The 22,683-nt window shown below is 48.5% G+C and overlaps 1 long non-coding RNA gene across 2 annotated transcripts in view; it reads left to right on the top strand.

The window, feature by feature from the left end:
• LOC107321414 overlaps window positions 1-22,683 on the top strand; it is a 67,149-nt gene that overhangs the window by 6,357 nt on the left and 38,109 nt on the right. The window contains exons 2-3 of one of the 2 annotated variants that reach the window (XR_004309015.1): window positions 18,031-18,170; window positions 21,393-21,580. This is a non-coding gene — a long non-coding RNA (uncharacterized LOC107321414). Of the gene's footprint in view, window positions 1-18,030; window positions 18,171-21,392; window positions 21,581-22,683 lie in introns of those variants that run through there. The other variant, XR_004309014.1, reaches the window with a different exon arrangement.

The raw sequence follows: 22,683 nt of genomic DNA, 5'->3' as shown, positions 1-22,683 counted from the left end.
CTCTGGAGGTGTTATAAACACCATAAAAAGGATTTTAGAAGCTTAATGAGCGTTAGTGAAGTCGAGACAGGATAATGTGGCAACTGTGCGCTGTAATCTGATTTGGCACCTTCTGCACAGCAGGAGTTGGTGGGTGGAAGAGCTTTTTCGTCTATTTGTTTATTTGTATTCAGTGTGTAAAATTGCACAGCGGGGGCTTGGGGTGTGCAGAACAGCTGACCAATGGGATGGCCCAGTGGGCACTCAGGTGTGCATCCTCAGATGGGTTGAGCACCATCAATGCTGTGTTTGGTGGTGCTGCCCCAAGCTTGGCCATAAATGTCCCATGGGGAATTTGCAGCCCAGCCTTGCCCCTGCTGTAGGGACACTGGTGGGGCTGTGCTGTGCTGGGTGCTATAGTGCCCGCAGGAAGCATGGGGCAGCCATAGGGTGTGCACTGACTGTGCTGGTCATTGGGTGCACCCCAGGCAGTGCTCTGTAGCCACACATCTTCCTGCCTTTTTTGAGCATTGTAGTTCATGTTTCCTCCTTTATCTGAGCTGAAAATGCCTCCTTCTCTATTTGTGTGTGTATGTATCTATACATATGCACAGATGCACACAGATGGCTTTGCAAATCAGCCCCATGCCTTTGGTTGCTCCTGTGCAGATATTTTGGGTTCTGTTCTGAGGAGGCAGAGAGAGCTCAGAGCTCCACTGCAACATTTCAGGCGTGATGCAGGGGCTGCTCCCTGTACAGCTCCTCTCCCCAGCTCAGCCCTGCGATGGGCTTTGTTCTGCAGTGCAGGACCCTCTGCCCATTGGCTTGGCAGAAGTCCCCACCTGCCATCTGAGTCTGCAGTTTTGTGAACTTTGAGGACTTTAATTTTGACACTGCAGGAGCTCCCCTCAGCCTATCCAATTTCTGAGGGACACGAGGAGCCGTGAATCTCGAGGCTGACTTGCCAGGAGCGAAAAGCTGCCTTTTGTAAATAAGCCAATATTTTCTTTCTTTCAAGGGGAAGCTGACAAAGATCAATACCAGCCTGCAAAAGACATTGCCCTCTTAAGAATTAGCCCTTTGCAGAATCATTAATCCAGGAAGCCGTTACAGGGTGACAAGAGCGCGCAGGCTCTGCCAGGTCTTGGAGGGATCGCAGGAACATCGCCTTGTGCACAGAAAAACAAACCCAATGAAATCACCAAGAAAATAGCTGCCTTGCTCCAGGCTTGTTCTGCTGATCTGTCTTTGGTTAGGGAAGGCAGGTTGTACTCCTGCAAAGTGTTATTAAGGAACCCTGTGTTCACCCTATGCCCGTCCTACTGGTGGGATGGAGCACCAAGCAAATCAGTGCAGTGGTGTTGTTAGATTAAATACATTCACATCCTGATGGGCTGCTTTCACACACATCTGGATGCCCCAGGACTCATGGTTTGGTCTGCTGGACTCAGTGATGTCCTGGAAGAGAAAAGCAACCCCCATCTCTGGTGACATTTAATGGCTTAATTGTGTGCAAAGGGGCTTACACGCATTCTGCAGTGATGAGGCACTCAAAACCAAGTGGTGAGTGCAGTGTGGGAACCTGCAGAAGAAAGGAAAGGTGTAAATGTAACAGCTTAAGAAGGAGCAGGGAGAGCTGTCCCTGTCCTACTGATGTTACTCTGACAGTCACCAGGGGTGCCTGGGCTGTGGAAGGCTCATTCCTCCAAGGAAGAAAGAGCTGCTTCCCTTGAAGTGGGAATCTCAATTAAGTCAAAGGATGGAATATTAGGAAGAATTTAGTCAGAAAGAGAGGTCAGGCATTGGCATGGACTGCTGAGGGAGGGATGTTGTCACTGTCCCTGGGGGTATTTAAGGAAAGGGTGGGTGTAGTATGTTGGGACGTGTCTAACAGGCAGCATTGATGGTGGATGGATGGTTAGGATGGATGATCTTAGAGGTCTTTTCCAACCTTTGTGATTCAGCAAGTGAGCCTTAGTTTCTCCAGAGCCACATCTGCCTGCATCAGCCCCTGGGTGAGGCTGCCAGTGGTGGGCCCCAAGTAGCACGTGCAGGTGGTGGACTGGTGGGTATGAGATAACATGCATAATCTTAGTTAACTACAAAGGGAAAAAAAAAATCAGAGCACAGAATGCCAAAAGCTGAAGCGGTGACATGTCTGGTTAACAGCTAGAAATGAAAAAATAATTCCAAACAACACGTTTGTCACAACATTGAAGGGTCACCCACTAGGCAAAGGAAGCCAAAGAGGGAAACAGTTCTTAGGTGTAATTACAGTTTCTAAGAAGTTTTTTGCTTGCTGTGTAATTGTCGGAGGGTGGTGATTGGTGCCTCAGCAGCGCTGGGAAAGCACCACAATAGAGCTGTAATTTACGGGGCTGGAACCGTGAAGTCAGAAATGGGTTGGGAATTATTGCTAATCTTCATGCATTCAGCTGTTCTTATGCTGGCCAAGACAATTCGGGTTATGGTCTCGGGAGGAATCGTTTGTGTGATCTTGTTCTTCTATAGTGCCTGGGCATCAGAGCTCTGCATGAGTCCCACATGGACCTGAAGGTCCTGGGAGAGCTGGAATGTTTCTTTTGGTTACAGGGGCAGGCAGACTTGCTGCCTTGTTTCAATAACTGGGTTGGTTTGCTCTTTCTCATGTTTCTGGCCCAAATGGGGGAGCTTCAGTCTAGACATTGGATGTTGCTTGGTTTCTATCTTAGCGAAGAGTTCTCTGCTACTGAAAGGATTCCTCCTGCGAGAGGAGGGGTGTTACAACCAGTAAGAAAGCTGCCTTTCCACTTAGCAGGCAAAGCACTTAGCAGCACTTTGGAATCTGGAGAGGCACTGAGCTGAGGGTCATGCCTCAAACATGGGAACAAGGGCTCAGCCCTGGGCCTAGGGGCAGAACAGGGCACCAACCTGTTGGGTTGAGCATCTCTCAAGCCCACCTTGCCAGTTCTCTGCACACAGAGCTTGTGTGCAGAACTCCCTGAGCTTGGCAGCCTGGTTTGGGACAGGACTGCTGAGTATTTTATTGCTGGTCTCAGCCCATTCCCTGCCCTAGGCTGTGTTACTGCTGGGAGTAGGGCAGCAGGGCCCACAGGGTGTGAATATCTGAGATAAAAGCTCCTCTCTGCAATGCCATCCTCTGCCAGCGTGGAAATGTGCAGCTCTTTCACTTTGGGCAGCTGTTGGTGTTAGGGAGAATTAAAAAAAAAAAAAATATCACTTTTTTTTTCATTTGTGCTGATTTGCATATTAATAGTTTGCATATTAAACAACTACTTCAGAGGGTGGGCGGGCTAATGAATGCAGCAGTCTCCTCTATTTTAACTCAATTTGCCTCATCCATATTCCAATGACTTTGGGGATTGGTATTCAGTTTTCATTGAAATTATCCAAGCCAGACCTAATTTGTGCTGCCCTTCCATTAATCCAATTAATTAGCACCATTGATGTGTACTGCCTTTGTAATGTAGCTTTGTTCAGCGCTGCTGCTGCTAATGACAGCCTAGTATCAGAGCAAATAATGAGCAAACCAAAGGAGCGTTTGACCCTTGATGTACCCCTGCACAATGCAGCGGTTTTTAGTCTGCAGGCCCTAATTTAGGTTCGATAGCCCAAATTATAGGCAATAATTCAATATTCTTTGTGGGGAGCTGAGCGAATGTCGCCCTGCCATTTGTTTAGCTTATCATTTCCCCTGCCTTTTTATTTATGTATATTTTTTGCTGTTGGTTCCCCCCCCCCACACACACACACCCCTTTTTCATTATTTTCCAACCTGGCCTCCCTTCTCCACCTCCAGCATTGATTCCTGACCTCGTTTCCATTGAGAGGCCTGAAGATCTCTTGGCTCTGAAGGAATTCATTAACCTTTCCCCCTCCCCAGAACTGTAGAGAAAATCCTTATGGTTTTTAAGTAAGGCAAATAAACAAGGTTTGTGATTATCTCAGTCCCCTCACTGGCTGCTCCCAAAGAGCTCAGTGGCTAAGGAGCCACACAGAATGTCTAGATGTTGAATAATTTCTTTATCTCTGCTTGGAACGAACTCTGCCTGGCTGTGGTCAATGTGTTGGCTGTGGTTGATGCACTGGATGTGGTCATCCAGTCTGGTCACTGTGTTTGTTAAGCTGGAGCACTGTGTCCACAGGTTTGTGAGCTGGAATCAGGGATGGTGAGGGACAAAGCCCATCTTGCAAAGGGACATAGAGGTTTTTGTGGCTCAGTGTGGGTGCAGCTTAGCAGTGTCCATTCTGCTGCCCAAAGGGGCTCAGAGCAAACACCTCCTCCTGCAGCTCTCTGTACTGTTTCCAATCACTTCTTCTCAGTGTTATAAATAATGCGATTTGAATGGAAGCTTATACAGTTAGTTGCCTGAAAGATTTTACTGATTAACCTTAAAATACGCTATAAATCTTCTTCTCTCACTTGCTCGTTGGGCATTGAGGAAGCAAACAGCTCCCTGCACTGTCGGAGCCCAGCATGCAGCAGGGGTGGGTGTGTGGGGCTGCTGGGTGCACGGGGAGCAGTGCACACAGCCAACAGTGCAGAGCAAAGCTGGCAGTGTTCTGCCATCTAGGTGCATGTCAACGTTGGGCTGCCCTGCCCATCTCCTGTTGGTGGAGGAGGATGGATGGGGGTACCAACCAGGGGAGTCTCAGTGCTTTCTGGCACACATGCAGCATGATCCCGTTTAATGACATCACTCAGGACTTGTCACACTGCAGTGTGTCACAACATGTCAGCCCCTGACAGGCAGGATACCTGCTATTAAGCTTGCAGCCGAGCACAAACACAAAGTGCAGGTGGTGAGCAGAGGGAGCGCCGCGGGCAATGGGTGCCGTGTGGGGTGGCACATGGAAGGGCCCAGAAGGCAGGGATCCAGGGTGCACAAGGATCCCATGGTCCTCTGGTACAGAGACAGCAGTGCTGTCTTTCTTTGGTGCTTGACCAGGCAATAAGCACCTGTGGGATGGCAGCTCCCCTGTGATGTTTGTGGGGCAGGTGTATAGAAACCCCCAGCTAGAAAACCCTGCTGTCTTCCATGCTAACAAAGTACCCTCCAAAGGCACAAACCGTAAACTGAAAATACCCTCACTTAGGCATCAGTCTAATAGCTATATATAAAGCTCTCGCTACAAAGACCGCATTGCCCTGAGTTGCAGTGCCAACTGGGGAGAAAGCAGGTGAAGCTGAGGGACCCAGGGGCTCAGTGTGGTGCGAGTGCTATGGTGGCTCAACCAGAAATGGAAGCAACCTCCAGACAACCTGCTTTGGGGGAAATTCTACCCTGGCACCAAGCACCAGCACTTGCTGCTGCTGGTGTTCTCAGCATCACTTGAGGAGAGCTCATGCAGGCTGTATCCCATCCTGCTGCACTCCATGCCTGATGCCTGCAGAGAAGTGTAAAAGCAAACTAATGCTAGAGAAGCTGAGTTCAGCACTAGGGTGGGGAATTCCTTCCTTTTCCTCGGGTCTGGTCGTGGAGGTCTCTGCAGCATAAGTTTAATTAATTGGCTGCCAGTGAATACAGTATGACAAACAGTAGATTGAGTCCCCTCTTGCCCCCACTGGTGACATAATTCAAGCCTCAAATCACAGGTGTAATTACAGGAGCATGCTGTCTCATCATGCAGTTCCTCTGATGAACTTCGCACCTGAATGCTGTCTTCAACAAAGTTCTCCCTGTGATAACGAGCCCAGGAGCAGGCTGGCTTCTATTTGCTTTCTTATCAAGCTGATGAGACTATTTAGCCTGCTTTATGCCCCATTACGTTCCGTGTTTGATATGCTGCAGAGAGCTGGAGCTTGCTCTGTGCCCATTGGCGATGCTTGCGGAGTTGGCCTTGGAGCACCCAAAGCACGCGGCTGCTGCTGGCTCCATGGGCTCTCATTTCTGAGAGCTACGTGGCGGAGATGAATGCTCTGCCTGTTATTGTTACCTCTCCTCACTTTTATTTTCCATGCTCTCATCACTAGTTTGAGTGCTCCTTATTTTCTTTCCCTCTGAAAGAAGCCATAAAATTCCCCAGACCGTGTGTGGTATGGTGCGCACTTACAAATTACCATTGAAAAATGAATTGCCTTGACAAAATCTAATGTTTTGTGACACAGCACAAATATGCATTTCATTCTTGAAGAGAAGGAAAAGGAGCTCATTGGAAATATTAAATTAAGCAGTGTAACAGCTGAGAATAATTTGGTTTTCTGCTCTGTTGCTTGTGATTTGGTATGGAGTTTGAGGTGGCAGGCCAGTTCCTGTTTAGAGTACAAAGCACACACAAATGCCTCGGATTTCATTCCATGCTCTGGAGCAACTTGTTTGTGCTCTGCTGGAGTCTGGGTGCAGGAGCAGAACAGTCAGTTCTGGGTAAGGTCCCAGGGAGAGTGGAGAACATTGTGGTCAGTGTGTGGGAACGCTTAGTGCCATGCTGCAGTGGGGCACGGGAGGCCAACCTGCAGCCTGATATTTATTTCTCTTTTTAATTGTTTTTATTGCTTTCTGATTCTCTGGTGGTTTAGAATAAATATCCATCCCCATTATGAGCAAAGCCGAGCAGGACTAGGCCTGGGAATTCCCAATAACAGCTCCAATTCCCTGCTGTAGAAGGGCATAAAGAAAGCCTTCATTGCCTGTAATTGCCCTCAGAGGTCCATGGGGTGACTCCTTGCTGTCCAGGTGGTGTGACTATGAAGCTCCTGGGCTGTCACCCGCTGTTCTCTGGTTCCCAGCACACACCAGGCTTTCCCTGGGCTGTGTATTCAGCTCTCAGCCCCTGTGCTTTGTCCTTGGGTCCTTCAGGACCTTGCAGCCCTGGGATGGCCACTGTGGTGACAGAGCCCAGTGCACTTCTGTCAGTTCTGTCCTGCAGAGATACTGCTGGCACACCCATTTCTATGATGTTCAGTTCACTGCTTCATTACTATTTACTCTTCCATAAAGCCAGTCGGAACTTCTTGGACAGAGAGGCGTTCTTCACTGCAGTCAGACTGTTTTCTAAGGGAAATGCACTGAGAAATCTCATGTCTCCTCAGCGCAGTCTGTGGCTGGGTCATTGGGGTGGGACAGCAGGGAGCAGGAGACTCACTACTATGGGCATCACAATGCAGGGTCCCTGGGCACCTGCTGGCAGCAGGGCTGGGTCCCTGGAAGCAGGGTGTGAGCGGCTCCATTCCCCCTGGCAGCAGCCAAGCACAACCTGCCACTCCGCCAAGGAATCTTTGGCACAAGGATGTAGGTAGAAAACCCACAGGAGTGTCAAAGCCGTGGACAGTCTCCAAAGTGAGAGCAGTGTTTGACGGGGGAGAATATGCTTTGGAAAATGTGCTTGATCCTTGTTTGGAAGCAGCACAGAGAGGCACACTGAGCCTTGTGCAGACATGCTGCCTTCAGGATGGCTGTGCAAAGCAAAGCACTGGAAATATGCTGTCATCTACCTCCTCCCTCTTGCTCCTGGCAATCTAGTATATATCCAAAGAGCTGCTCCTATTCAGGTGCAGGAGCACAGTCACCCCAGTACTGGCAGTAGTGCCTATAGTGCTTTGTGCCTACAGTGGCACAGTCAGACCCTGCCCAGGCAGTGCCACGTCCCCATGTGCCAGAGTGCAGTGAGCAGCGCCTCAGGCAGCCCCCGAGCTGATCTGGATCACTCCCCACGTGCCAGCAGTGCTGGCTGCTTCCATCCCATAGCCAACACTGAGAGCCAAGGACGAGACATGGCAGAGCTAGTGTTGTTTTAGCATCTCTCTTTCTTAAAAGAAGAAAAAAAGAGAAATATATATAAAAAATAGGAAATCTGGACAACGTCCCAGATTGTACATCTGTCCGTATAATTTACACCACGAGGATGAGGAAGTGAGGAGGGCTGTAAACTCTTTCCATCTGTGCAATGTGTGTGATGATTTTTCCATTCCTTCCTCGCCTCCCCCATTGCTGGGCAATGCCCATAGTGGGAGCACTGGGGTCTGAACACCCTGTGCTCCCCTGTGGCAGCTGCTATGGACATCACACCTTTGTGACCTCTGCAGAGCTCCAATGCCTTCCAACCCAGGCATTCCGGTTTCCTACAGCACACCCCTCTTGTGATGCTCAGTGCCCAGGGCAGGGAGTGGGAAGAGGAGCTGTTTGGCCACTGAGCTGGAGATTCTCTCCTTGGCTCCTCACTGGGTCATTGTTGGACAGACTGTGGGGTCATGGGAGATGGAGAAGCGATTGAAATGATCTCTGTCTGGGCTTTCAGATTGACTACTCTGTAAAGAAAAAATGCTGTTATTCTGCTGATGAGATTTCCACTAGAAAAAGCCTGTGTCTTGTGGTGGGAGCAGGTTTGCCAGCCTGAACTGGGGTCAACAGTGGGCCCAGCTCTCTGGCAAGGCAGGGCTGCCTGAGTTCAGCCCACACTCCCAGCAACCAGCTTGCTGTACATGGGAAGTCCCAGTACATGCGAGACAAGTGGGTGATGGGAGGGGACCTGGAGTACTGAGCAACTGGGCAGCTTTGCAGCTCCATCAGATGAGATGAATGAAGGAGAGGGATGCTGTCACCTCTCAGCTCCTTGTCACCTCCCCACCGATGTCCCCAGACCCCTAGTTGAGAGGAGGACCCCCTGGGTCCTGTTGGAGAGCTGCTAACAGGAATGGCACCGAGGTGGTTAACAAGTGCTAACCAACTTTCTAGGCTAGGCACTCAGCAGGCACTTCCTCCGTCTTGACATTAAATTCCTATTGGTGTGACTCATTAGCTATTTATTTATTTAAAGCCACGGAGCTATTTGCAATACTTTTAAAAAGCAAACACCGTGTGTGGGCAGGGGAGCTGTTCTGCCTAAATGTTCATCTCGGTGACACTGATGATAACTTATCAGAATAAATAAGGACTCTTCCAATCGTTAACTTCTTTACTGTTTAGCTGCTCTGTAGGGAAAAGTCACAACATTCCCTTCTCAGAAACTTCTCTACCAGCCTGTGCGTAACATCCAGGTTATGTCCCTATGTGGGCAGCTGCCTGAATGTTCTCCACAGCCCTGATTAAAAACAGAATACATCATCCCCTTCGCTCGTGAAGCCTCCTCAGCTCTGCAGTATCCCTCCATGAGCAGTGCCTCTGGGGGTCTGCTTCTGCAATAGGAGCCACAAATGAGGGCTTGTGCAGCCATGGTTGGTGACAGGTACTCGGGGAGGCTGAGCACCCAGGCTTGGAGAAACTCAGGGTTAATTATAATTCAGACATTAGATTTCATGTCTTTGGAGATCACCCTCCATGCGGGGAGGTCCAAAGGATGAATCAAATAGAGGCATTGGAAAGTCAACCGCTTTGTATCCCCGTCAGTGCTTGAGTTATCTTTCTTTTATGTAATACAGCTTGGTGTCAATCCAGGAAATCTTTCTCCTACCATTATTTTGAAGGGAAAATGTAGCTTTTGTGCTGTTTTGGAGTTTAAAATTTCACTTTGCTAAAATAGGAGTGTCTTAGGAACTTGAAAGATGGAATTCATTTGTATGACAAACCCAGAAGCAGCTTTGTTCATGAAACCTTCCTATATGTTTCTTTGATGTACCGGCCCTGAGAACACCCATTTATGCCTAGGTGGGCACCGAGGCACTGTGCAGTGATCACCAGCGTGTGACAGAGGTGGGTGCTGCTCTGGGCACGTATCCCTACCCTTGTCACAGCCACCAGCACTGCATGGCCATGCGGGTTTGCAGCTCCCAGCTGCACAAAGCCAGCTGCTTCATCCTCAAACTAGAAATGAAAAACTCATTGTAATATCTTACAGAATGCAATGCCTCTCTTTGTAAATCCCCGGCCCGGTGCACCGGTCACATCATGTTATATTATGCCTTGAGACCTAACGTGATGTGACTGATGCAACGTTATGACTGATGGCGTATCAGCCAGGAAATGTAAAAGGTCCCAATTTTCTAAAGAGCATTGTTACAGAAACAAACAAGATGCCCTTTTAACTTGTATTGATTGATTGCTAAAGAATAAGCTCCTTTCCGACTTTTGCAAGTGCTGTAATTAGTGGGTCGGGCTACCTGGTGGGCACCGGGCTCAGTGATGCAGATGTGGACACTGGAAGCAATGGTAGCTATGAGGTGAGGGGTAGGCAGGTCCCCATCCATCCCCATGGGTCCCACCTTGGTGCTGCAGCCCTTTGCACAACAGTAGCTCTCGCCTCTCCCTTTTTATTCTGATTAGCAGCTAAAGCTCACAGATACGTCTGGCAGGACAATGCCTTTGACAGCAAAGGGAATATTAGGGTCAAGCTTTATTAAGAAAGAAGCTATTGAAATGACATACTCAAACATATTGCTATTAGGGACTTGAAGAGTATTTGCCTCATTAATGTAAAAGGTAGCTAGCAATCTTCTTGATCAACAGTGGCAATTTATTTTAAAGTGTCCATTTTCTGGATGTCAGAGGAAGACTTTTATTTATCATCTTATTTTCAGTTTCCACAAAGAACACTTCACTCACGCGCTGCGCAGGTTTTTTTGCAGACAATAACCGATTATAAAACTACTCTTCCCCCCTTTCCCAACCCCCCCCTTGTAGTAGTGTTGACATATGGAAATGAATNCATCTTATTTTCAGTTTCCACAAAGAACACTTCACTCACGCGCTGCGCAGGTTTTTTTGCAGACAATAACCGATTATAAAACTACTCTTCCCCCCCCCCCCAACGTCCCCCTTGTAGTAGTGTTGACATATGGAAATGAATCAAAATGTAATAGGCATAATTACAAGCATTGTGTGCAGGCTACAATTAGTGTCTCTTCAAAGCGGGCTTGTAATCAAAAGACACCAATAGAAGAGGGGAAGAAATGTGAGGATGGGCCCGGGTGAGGGACAGACCTATTGCTTGATGACACCAGGCTGGGTGCCACATCCCAGGCACCAGGAGTAGTGCGGTGCCGTGGCACTGAGTCAGTTGCTGGGGGGAGAAGGTAAAAAGAGTAAAGATAAAGTGAGAACTTCCCATACGTAGTCGCTTTGTTCATCTAGAAAGTGGCTTTTTGGAGCATTCTGATTCACCAGTGGTCAAAATCTCATGTGTTCCTTTATTTATTTATCTATCTATCTATCTATCTATTTATTTATCTATTTATTCCCCCACCCCCAACGTGTTTTGAGAATACATTACTCACACAGCTCTAAAACATAAGAGACAATCTGAGTGTAAGCAAAATCCCATTATTTCGTATTCCTTTGGATTCCAGTTAAGGTGCCTGATCTAAACACAGCTGCCTGACGGTTCTGCAATTCAATTTTTACCTGTCACGGATACATCACGTCAAAACTATCTTATTTATTTATTTAGTTGCTGGAACATTTCTATGTTAATAAGTTTTTGCTTTGAAATAACCCCCCCCACCCCCCACCCCCATGTTTTAACAAGGTTAAAGCATTATCTGTTGGCCTTATTGGAACGGACTGCTGGATATTCGTTTTCAAATTCATTTTGCTTTCTTAATCGTTTCTAAAATCTGAAGTCAGAATGAAATATTTTGTTGCTGATGGACGTTATTGACCCAGACCCTGCTCCCTTTTTCCCAAGGCAGCGTCTGGGAGGAAAATGGCCCAGGTTGGATGCTTAGGGATGGCCGTCGTCAATGGGAGGCTGCTGGTGTCAGGCAGGGAAGGATCCATCCCTCAGCAGAGGGTCTGTGTAGGAGGACTTCTATTTGCTTGCAGGAGCCAGATGGTTTGGGACGAGAGTGACAGAAGTGCCAGAGCTGTGAGTGGAGGGGGGGGGGGATGTCACTGCGGGGAGCGTGTCACAAGGAGTGTGGCACTGCTCGGCCCCACTGCAGAGCTGGCAGCAGGGGCTGGGCTGTCCCACATGCAGCTCCATGGGGTTCCGTGTGGACACCCTCCATCCCCAGCTTTGAGGGCAGGAAGATCGAAGTGTGGAGGATGTGAAGGCGGGGAAAGCGATGAGGCAGAAGTGATTGCGTGACTCTGGTCTAGTCATGAAGTGCAGAATCTTCGGTAGCTCTCTGTTTGTTAATGGCCCAGCCATTTATTAACATGCTAAATTTAGTTGTGGTGGCATAAATCTGAAGGAACCCCCTTGTGTCTGGGTGATGGGAGAGCTGAGTAATGCCCTTCAGCCTGGGCAGTGGCATGTGGCTGCTGTGGTGTGTGGGGGCTGCAGTGGGAACTCAGGTACCAAAGGCAAAGTTGGACTCAGCTCCTGCAGAACAAGGTACGAGGAGCAGCCAAAGCTGGTGTGTGGATTGTGAACTAGCAAAACATTCCAACATTCCCGTTGTGTTCAGTTCTCTCACTCCTGGTATAAATATAGGCTGCTGGGCAGAGACTGGAGAGGAGAAGAAATGCTCCTCTGAAATAGGACGAGTTCCTCTGGGCCTTTAAAAGAGCTGAAGAGGAGACATGAATCTGAATTTGGAATTACATTTTAATCCTTCCTGCAGCCTTTTAAAATATCACAAGGAGCGAGGCTTTGCTATCCGAACCATCGGAACGGGGCACAACCTTCCCTTTAAGTGTATGTGTTAAAAATATCCCATGGCTTCACAATGCTGTCCCTTATCTGTCTCCACTCACAACCTGCCTGCAGCTCCAGTGTACCGCCGTGCCTTCCCAGCCCTCGGGAGCAGCAGCGCTGTCTCTATTCCCATCACGCACCACGCAGCTCCCAGCCCTGCATTATCAGCAGCCACACATGGTGACCCCATGTGGGCATGAGCCCGGTCCAGCCACCCACACAGCGGGCACAGGCACTGTATGTGGGGCTCTAGGTGCTGCCCTTTGGAAAGAGCAGCATCACAGCACACCTACAGCATCCTGCACACGGCTGCCTGGAGCAGGGCACACACATGCACATATACACATGCCGACATGTGCACATGTACGTGCACAGCCATGCACACATCCCCCATGCTCACCCCTCCCAGCTGAGTGCCCTGAGATGCCATGCTTCTGCACCCGAGCACACCCACATACTCCCACTGCCCATATGGCTTTTGCACACTCGTACTTCTAGCTGAACTTGCTTAGGAAGCATTTCGTTCCTTCAGACACTTGCAGGAGAATTTATTGCTGCCTGTGCAATAAACCCCCTCCTTTCATTGTCTTCTCCAACTCTGCTGGCAACTGTGATTTAAAATAGGCTGCAAAGAACTGCCATGACCCCATTCCCCAGGCATGAGTGGCCACAGCTCCTTTCTGCTGCCCAGTATGGAGGAGACCTCCAACAATCCACATAGCCCAGTATGTAAGAAGCCTAAGGATGCTCAGAAATCCCTCTCTGTGCTCGCAGTGCCATCTCCTCCTTTGTTGTCTTATTTTGCACCGTCTAACTCAGTGCCACCATAGGGCATAGAGTGGGCTCCAGTGCCACATCCACATGCATGGGAGGGATCCCCTCCCTCAGTCGTGTGGTTTGGGAGGAGATCGAACCTCATCCTCATTTTCTTAAGTAGTACAAATTTCCAAAGGAAAGGCATTTTAAAGTGAAATATCAGAAGGTGACATTTGGAAAATGTTTAAAAAAAAGGGGGGGAGGGGGGGAGAACGGTGTTGCCTTCATTGAAATGCTTTGTTTCAATTTAGTTTGAAATTAAACTTGACCAAAATCACATGTTGCCATGGGAAAGTTTGCAACCATAACACAACTGTTTCCAAAGAGATGAGTTTGGGTTTATTTGGCTAGCAAGCAAGAGTGGAACAGGTTCAAAGGGAGTGCTGGTGTGGTTCCCACACCTTCAACCTCCACTCAAGGTGCCACCACAGTCTGGCCCAGTTAATGAACAAAATGAATGGGGCTTTGCATAGTGGCTCAGCATCCCTGCAACGTGCATGTTGCATGCCATCGTGCCCCATAGCCTGGCTTAGTGCTTTCAGCTTTGCTGAAAGGGGTTGCAAGGTGCACAGCCAGGAATGCCCCATTCCATCCCAGTGCTGGGCTGTCTATGCAAGTTAATTGGTTGTTCTGTTGCTGTGTTGCCTCTTTGCAGTGGGAAGCGAAGCCGAGCTGGCATGAGAGCAGCGTGCATCCAAACGCAGCTTTCTGCAGTCAGCAAAAGCAAGGCAGAAAATGACTGTTGGATTACATCACATATTTTGGGTGAACGTTCCCTTCTGAAAGAGTTCCTCTCTCTTGCTTTCAGACTGGGTGGCATGACGAGCTGCTCTGAAATGAGCCCAGGCATTAGACGGAAAAGAGCATTTCTTGTTTAAGTGTTGATTAAAAAGCAATATGTTAGCAAGGCTCCGCACCAACTGGGTGCTCCCGTTTCTGTTGCCTGGTTACTCCCGGGAGAACATCACGATCTCTGGACTGGCTCCTGGTGAGCCATTCCCCAGCCCTGTGTCTCTTGCTGAGGTGCTCGCTGTGTTTCAGCCAGGAGCTTGAAACTGGCAGCAGCCAACTTCCTCCAGATCATTCCGTGCCTGCGTGCTTTATGGCCTAGGAAGAAGTTTTTCACTGTGCTGCTGTGGGTGCAGGAATAGGAACTTTGTGGGGAAGGTACCCACCAAGCTGTCCCTCTGCTGTTGGGGAATCAGTGCCCCTGGCTGCTCATAGGCGGTGCTGAGCCACAGCCCATGCCCTGCACTGAGCAGTGGCAGAGCTGTGCCCATAGTGGGTATGTGTGCTGGGTGATGGCTGCAGCAGCGCTGCTGCCTGTGCCTCCCACCCCCACCTCCCCATGCTCTAATGAGGTTTGTGATCTTGGCTCTCAGTTCCCCAGCCTGTTTCTCTAGTATTAAAGCAGCTCTTGATGTACACGTCTTCATTCTTCAACAAAAGCCAGATCAGTTTTTGGACATACGTGTTCCTTGCGCTGAGTTTTGCAACAGCAGTGCCTGTCCTGTTCCTTGTCTCGCTACCAGCATTTTGTCATTTCTGAGGAAATAACAAACTTGAAAGTATTCGGCTTCGGTGCAGCAATTGCAGCTTAATTGCACGTCTCCTTCTGCCCACACAAATGCTGAAAAGTGACTTGGCAAACTTTAAAGGCAATCCAGGGTCTGAAATGGGAAGGCTTGACAAGCCAGCATTCATCAACTCTGACGAACGCGTCTGTAGTCTCAAACCTGCTGCTGTTCTGCTTCGGCCTGGCATCCTGCTGCCCTCCAAGAATTCCTTTTGAGTCTCAATCAGTGGCTCCTGCTGGCAGTGCCTGAAAGTGCCCCCGACACTGAGCACTCCTGGGCTGTGGCACGGGGACATCCTAGGGGACATCTGGGTGCCACCATCACCATCTGGTGGGGTCAGCTGGTGCTGCCATGATATTGTGCTTGAGGGTTCAGTGCCACCAGCTCCTCGCTGTGGATTTGGTGCCTGAGTATCATCTCTGGGCAGGTGATATTCCTGTGCCCTGGTGCTTCTTTCCTGCACATATCCTGGGGGGCTGGAGCGCATCCCTTCAGGAAGGACTTGGTTGCCTTGTTCAAAACAACCCGAAGTTTTTGGCTATTAAACTCTTTGCGGCAGGCAGAACCAATAGCAGACCAAGTGCTGGGGCTCTGGTAGAAGGCATCACAGGACAGGTGTTGATCCAGGCTCCATGAAGAGCCTGGATTTGATGGGGGGAGGCACGGAAGGGGTACTGGTGAGCTCAGACAGCAGTGCCCCCCCTAAATCGCAGCGCAGCGCAGTACAGCGGGCTCGGTGCGGGCTGCTTCCCACGGAGCCTCCTGCAGGAGCGCAGCGGTTAGCTTGCACCGCTTGCAAATGAGGTCGGGAACCCCCAGAGGAAGAGCAGAGAAAGAGTCAGACAACCACAAAAGATCTGTGGTTATCTGCTCAGGTTCAGATGCAGCGCGTAGGGGCTGCCGCTTTGTCTCTCCAGCCCTCCCTGAGCTCTTCGCAGCCACGCAGCTCTCAGCCGGGAGCTGGAGGGAGGGGAGCAGGGGGGGGGTGAAGGTGGGGGCTACAAAGAATCTGGAGGAGACCTCAGCCCCCTGCTCCAAGTGCTTGCAGTCAGCACAGTTAGGGCACGGGTCAGTCCTTACTTTGCACTTCCATGCCTGGCTGAGTAGGGGCTTAGGGTACGTGGTGATGCTTGGTGCTGATACTTGGCATGGAAAATATTGAGCCTTTATGCAATAAAAAGTAAAATAAAATAAAGTAAGATTTCTAAGCAAATGGTGCATTCAGCTTTTCAGGAGGATGCTTTGCTATTTCCCCTTCAATCAGACCCATCCAGCTTGTTAAAGCAGCAGCCACATTTTTACGCAGAGCGCTGGAGAAGTGATGGGAATGGATGTTCTCCTCTTTCAGACAAGGCACAATGTACCCAAGGACAGGAATTATGCAAAGCAATGTGATTTACTCACATCCTCAGGTCCGCAAACAGTGCGAGTTGTGCTGCATGGTGGTTTTGAAAAGATAGCTGGGAAAGGAAGCCCCTCGCTTCATTTTGTGAATGAGTGGCTCTATTGTATAATGGTGGGGTTTATTCCATTTCATACTGTGTACACAGTACTTACCGCATGTTTGTAAATGAGCAACTTAGGAAATAGATCTTTGCTGGAGGCAATTGCTTTCCCAATAGTGATAGAGAACATCATGCGTGGCAGACTTGGAGGTTATTACTTTAATACCTTTTTTGCTCGTTGCAGAACACCCATGAGCTGTCAGCATGCACCCAATGGGGCTCCGTGGGGCAGGGATGGGGGCAGAGAGACAGGGCTGGTGGAACCCTTGTGGAAGGGACACTGCTCCAACCACAGCCTCATTGTCTGCCTGGGCACGGTGCTCATGGAGGGTGCTGGCAGCTGCCTGGGTTCTTCAGGCCCCTGTTTATTTGTTCTGCAACAGCTTGAAACCAAACAGGGTTAATAGCACTCCCTGTGTCCTAGTGAGATGAAACTACCATTGGGAGACCCAGGACAATTTTTATATAGGATTAGAAAACAAAAATCAATATTTAATTATCTGTAAGCTTTTTTGTGTCACTGCATCCTTAGCTTGCTAACTGTGAGTGCTGGCTGCCATGGAGAAAGTAAGTCATTAAAGGCGCAGTATCTTTTACTGGCCTTTTATGGGCCTGCAGTAAATAGAGTACATTATCACTTCTCACACACTGGTATTGTTATTTATCTTTACAATCTCTATTTACCTGTATTTATGGGAGATTTCTCCTGTATTTTATATGGTTAGGTTAACTTTAATGGTGTTCATTAAAGCAGGCACTTAACAAAACTTAGGAACATCCTCTTCTGGACAGATGGCAAGAACCCAAAACAGGGAAAAGGGGAGGAGAGGCCTCACACCAGCCAGTGCCCATCTCCCATTGCTTATCTCCCATCTCCCAGCATCCATCACCCACCTCCATGTGCTGATCTTCCACCTCCCATCACCCACTGCCCACCTCCCAGTGCCAATCTCTCACATCCCATCACCCATCTCCCAGCACTGTGCTGCCCACCTCAGACTACTTCAATCCAGGCTGTTTGTTCCACAACATCCACCTGCCTCATTCACCTATGGAGGTAATTCCATGACGTGCTCACAGTGACGTTCAAAACACAATAAATAAACACTCAGCAAAACAAAACCTTCTCCTGTTGGGAGGGTAGCTGGCAATTAGCAGACCCTTTGCTGCAGTAGTTAATTTTTTACAAGCCTCCCTTATTTTCACTGTTTCCCCTGGTTAATAATGACGAGCAGCCGCTTACACCATAAATAAGTTCCACAAATTTCGCAGATGCACCGGGCTGTTTAAGCAGGGAAATTGAGCAGCATATGTCTGAATGGTTAATTGACTTAATTGCTGTTAGTTGGGCTATTAGCACACTTGATCCACCCCAATGACCGCAATACTTTCTTAATGGTGTTCATTTTATTTGGATGCCAAGCTCCAGTTACCATTACAGGGAAATTTCCAATTGCTGATTACCTCATAAATATATAATTGTAGTCATAGGCTAAATAAAGCCAACAGGCATTAATAATGAACGCCGTTTGACTAAGAGCCTTTAAAGGATGATGGAAGTTTCTTTAAAGACCTCAGCTATTCTTGAAATGTAAATAATCTTTCATGCTTCTATTTTTAATGACTCCACATCCTTTTTCCAGGATGCACTGAGCACTGGGAGAGCAACATCGCATCCTCCTTTGGGTGGTGTTTGGAATAACCCATCCCCAGTGGTTCCCCTGAGCTGCTGCCATCCCATTCCTCCCATGGCAGCATTGGAGTGATGCTGTGATTGCTTCAGGTGGGCACTGATGTGTAAGTGTGATGTTCATGCCAACTGTGTGCAACTGCCCTCAGCAGGGAATGACCAGAGCAGGAGGAGCTGTGGGGAAGTGAACACCAGGGAAACGTGGCCTTTTTGGCCCCAGCTCTAGCACTGTATATTGGCTCCAGAGACAGTTTGATTATTACGACTATTCGTGACTGACCTGTTAAGATGAACCTTCCTAGCTCTGTCCTCAGTAATTACCTGCGATTTATTAATTCATGTGGATCAGAAATTACTCCTAGATAGTCTGTAAATCTTTGATTTCTAACCACAAACTCATTCACTCCACACTTGTTCCCTACTGGCACCAAACAGGGACAATTTCATTTGTTATTTCCAGCTGTTGTGAAACTAGTTATAATTAATGTTGTCTTGTTAATAGCTGGATTTTATGCCATGATCCTTTCTATTGGTGATCAGCACATCACCACCACACAGCCAGAAGGGACAGGACTGGCTTTAGCCATAAGTGTTAGCCAAAGAGTGCTCTGCATGCACATGGATTTTGCTTCATTGCGCTCATCTTTGTGGCAGAGGGGTGGTGGGAGTGGGGCTGAGTGTTGCTGGACATGGTGTTGGAAACAGGGGCTGGACACAGTGCTGGATGTGGTGCTGGACATGGTGCTGTACATGGTGATGGGCACATTGCTGGACACGGTGCACATGGCAGCAGTGTCCCCAATGCCCCAATCTCTGCTGAAGCTCTGCAGATGGAGGTGGCCGCTTGTATAGACACATGGCCATGGCGGGGATGAGGGGACTGCTGCCGTGTCCCCAAGGAACCATTCCCCATTTGCCATCCCTCCCACCCATTTCTATGCACACTGCGTTGGGTGGTGGAAAGCAAGTGAATCATTCGATGGGTGTGAGGATGAACGTTGTGAAAGCAGAAAAATATAGCATAGCAAGAGAGGAGGAGAAAGAAGCCTCATTCACAACCACCCCACGCGCATCCTTGTGCCCTCATACATGCATCCCTTCCTCTCCATCCCCACCACCACATGTGGCCCCTTGGCTGCCCACTCTCCAAGCCTCTGCCTCTTGCTGTCGGCCGCTACCAAGCAGTAATTGATGTAAACTGGGGGTCAGGCGGGCTGCTCTTCAAACCGAGGGAAAACGAGAAGCAGATGCTGGTTTCGGCAGAGAAAAGGGCTTGGGTTATGAAATAGTTTCACCTGGTGCCTTCATCTTCTAGAAAATCACATGTGCCAATTCCTTTTGAAAATGATCAAAGCCAGGCACGGTGTTTCCTCTCTCGTTGCCTATCTCCTCGAGACTGTTTTATCAGATGAAGTTTAAAGGAATAGTATGTTTTATTTTAAAACAGGCTTAAAAAAAAACCATTCTGGCCTTTCGGCTTGACCATTGCAACCATCTGGTTCCACACGCCTTAGATGTTTGCCCAAAGAAGAGAAGCGCTGTTAACAATAAGCAAAAGTAGCTAATAATCGGTTTAATACAAAGCTGTGTAGTACTTATGAAGTCGGCATATCCAAAATTATTACCAGAAGCCCAATCTTAATCCTTTTTAAGTTGGGGGGAAAAATGGATCAAAAATTAGAATGATATCAAGCATAAAATAATCTTCTGTCTGTGTTGCACTGATAAAAAAAAGAAAAAAAATAGAATATATAATTACCATGTAAAAACTGCTTATGTTTGTGATTATATGTTGCTGCCATCTCCAGGTCCTCACTGTAAATGACTTAATTGGGTTGTTCTGATGTATGGGTGTGGAGGGAAGGAGCTGCTGGGTGTGTGGGGTCGCTGCTCCTTGCTGCTCCCTGCATTGCTCTGGGGACTGCAGCATCTTTGGCCTGGGGACACTTGGGGAGACCTTGGGGTCCTTGTGGGGACCTTGCAGACTTTGGGGACCTTGGAGACAGGGAAGTCCTTGAGGGGCTGTACCTCCAAGCTGACCCAGAGCCTGAGCACGGGCAGCAGCTTGAGGGCACGTCCCAGGAGTGAGTGCCCCTGACCAGGTCACTTCTTGGCCTTTCTTTATCCTCCTTCATGGTAATTTCCACACCCACTCTGACCTTGTTCTTTTTTAGGCCATTTTTGATAAGTAACAGAGGGAAGTGCTGCAGGATAGCAGTGCTTTGGCTCTGCTGGAAGGTGGGACATGAGGGGCTGCAGCACCGAACCACGCTGATTTTGGATTGTGCCCACACTGGAAGGCTGCAGAAATCAGTAAGGGAACCACAGGGGAAGGACAAAGGGCCACAGTGCCCTGTCTAGACACTAAATGTACTTGAAAATCAAGTCATGGGATTATCTCCACATAAGAGCAGACATACGGCAGCCAGTGTTCAGGACTGAAAGGATATTGGGGGAAAAAAAAAAACAAGTATTGGAAAACTGGCAAAACTAAAAGGATGTGCTCTCTTTGTTGCTTTGAATGGTGCTCAGCTAGATGAGATACTGCCTAGGAAAGAATAATGGGATGCAGGACTTCAGGATGCCTGAGAAATCTTGTGCTTGGATGCAAGCACATCACAGCACTGAACACCATGGGGCAGCGAGTGGGGCCTCGAGGTCAAAGCTATGTCTCAGTGGTGAGGTTGTGCCATGGGGCAGCCCCGTGTGTGCAGGAAGCAGTGGGTCACCCAGTGCCAGCAGCAGCACAGCCAGAGGAAGGGCTGCATAGGCAGGGGGATGGATAACAGCAGGATGCTCTCTGAGCGAGGGATGTGCCCTGAGCTTCTCCACACGAAAGCTCAGATCTGCATCTCCTTGCATAACGGATGGCTGTGTATAATAATAAATATCTGCCCGTGGATAGACCATGAATAAGTACAGCATGTATAATGTGCCAGGATTACATGACTTTCTTTTTTTTTTTCATGTATAAAAATGTCTTATTAGCTTTCTGTTTTTTCTCCCACATATCAAATAACAATACCCCACTTACAGCTGAAGTATGCTCCTTTTTACTACACACTGTATTTATTACAACTGAGAAAATAGATTTTTTTCTTTTTTGCTCTTTTTTTCTTTCTTTCTTTCTTTCTTTTTGCTAAATTTAGCCATTTTTCTGGCGATGACGTTCAGGGGAATAGAAAGCAACGCTCTCGCATGAGTTCATCATCCTCAAAAGCTTTTGGTGCCATTTAGTGAAGAATTCTTGCTCTGAAAAACATTTGAATGCAAATTACAACCATTACCACCATTAAATATTTATTTTTGCCCCAGATGCGAGGATAATTCCATAGCCCTCCCTGCAGATCAGGCAGCAGCATGGAGCACTACTGAGGTATCGACCTCCTCGGTGGGAACCGTAATATTTGCTTTGAAAAGTAGAGAAAAAGATTGACCAGACTTCCAAAATGACTTCCTTTTAGTTCAACCCAATCCATCTTTCCTTCAAAAATAAAGGTAAAATGACCCACCCTTTGTGTTTTTTTTTTCTAGAGGCTCTTTTTTGTCCCATGTTCTTTGAGCAGAGAACTTTTGTTATAGCTTCTAGAAGTGCAGGTTGGTGATAAACTGCAGTTCTGAGCTCCTGGTGTCACCAACCCGGCACAAAGTCTTTCTCACCCATCTGAGGGATGTTTGTGGCTCCTCTGGGGTGAAAGTGCTCTGTATGAATGTTGCTTGCTCTCTTTTTTTCCCAGGACCCAAAAATCTATTTGATAGAAAAGGTCAGGAAGGTTTTCACTCGTGCAGACAAACTACTCAATGTAGATTGCCAGAACTGCTGAAATAGACAAATTCATTGGCTCAAACAATTAACATTCAGGCTGTGCAACACATGGGTCCTGATTCTGTGCCTGGAGGTGTGGTGCAGGTTGGGCAGCCTGCATGTGTCGTGCTGTGAGGTTTTGGTGTAGCCATAACACTTTGGGCAGTGGTGAACCTCTTAACAAATCCACGTCTTACAAAGGGATGCGCTCTGTGGAGCCTTCTGGTCACAGGCCATTGTGTAGAAGAAATTCCATACGGTGTAACAGTCCCTTCTGTAGTGCTCTGTAAAGGTAAAGCAGAAGACAGCCGTGACTCTTTAATGAGGGGGGATGCCTAAAAAAGGTTGTGAATGGACTGGGAAAGTCATGGGCTGAGGATCACATTGCTCTGCTGAAAGGGCTCCGTCAATGGGGCCATTGGTGGAGGCAGTAAGTGATCCGCCCCAGGCTGGGGTTAGGCATGAGCTGAGCTGCTCCCTGGGGGGGTCGGGGTTGGAACGGGGTGGCCAAAGAAACACAAGAGCTGCAGAATAGAGAAGGGCTCTTAATAAAGACACAGGGCAGCTGTGCACTGAATGCGGGGTGAGGTCAAGTTTCAAGAGCCCGGGTCCTCTTTCTGCTGAGAGCTCCCTTACACGGGGTTGTAATGGGGACGTAACCTGGGAACACCCTGCTCCGGGGAGGCCTTATAGCAAGGCATTACTCACTCCCTGCCCCTACACTCTGCTGGGACAGCTGCACCCATCGCTCCACACTGCCTCAGTGAATGGAGAACCAATGGAACCAATGGGACAAGGAGA

Source organism: Coturnix japonica, chromosome 15 (assembly GCF_001577835.2).
Source record: "Coturnix japonica isolate 7356 chromosome 15, Coturnix japonica 2.1, whole genome shotgun sequence".
Classification (NCBI taxonomy): domain Eukaryota; kingdom Metazoa; phylum Chordata; class Aves; order Galliformes; family Phasianidae; genus Coturnix; species Coturnix japonica.
This window is presented reverse-complemented; position numbering and strand designations above follow the sequence as displayed.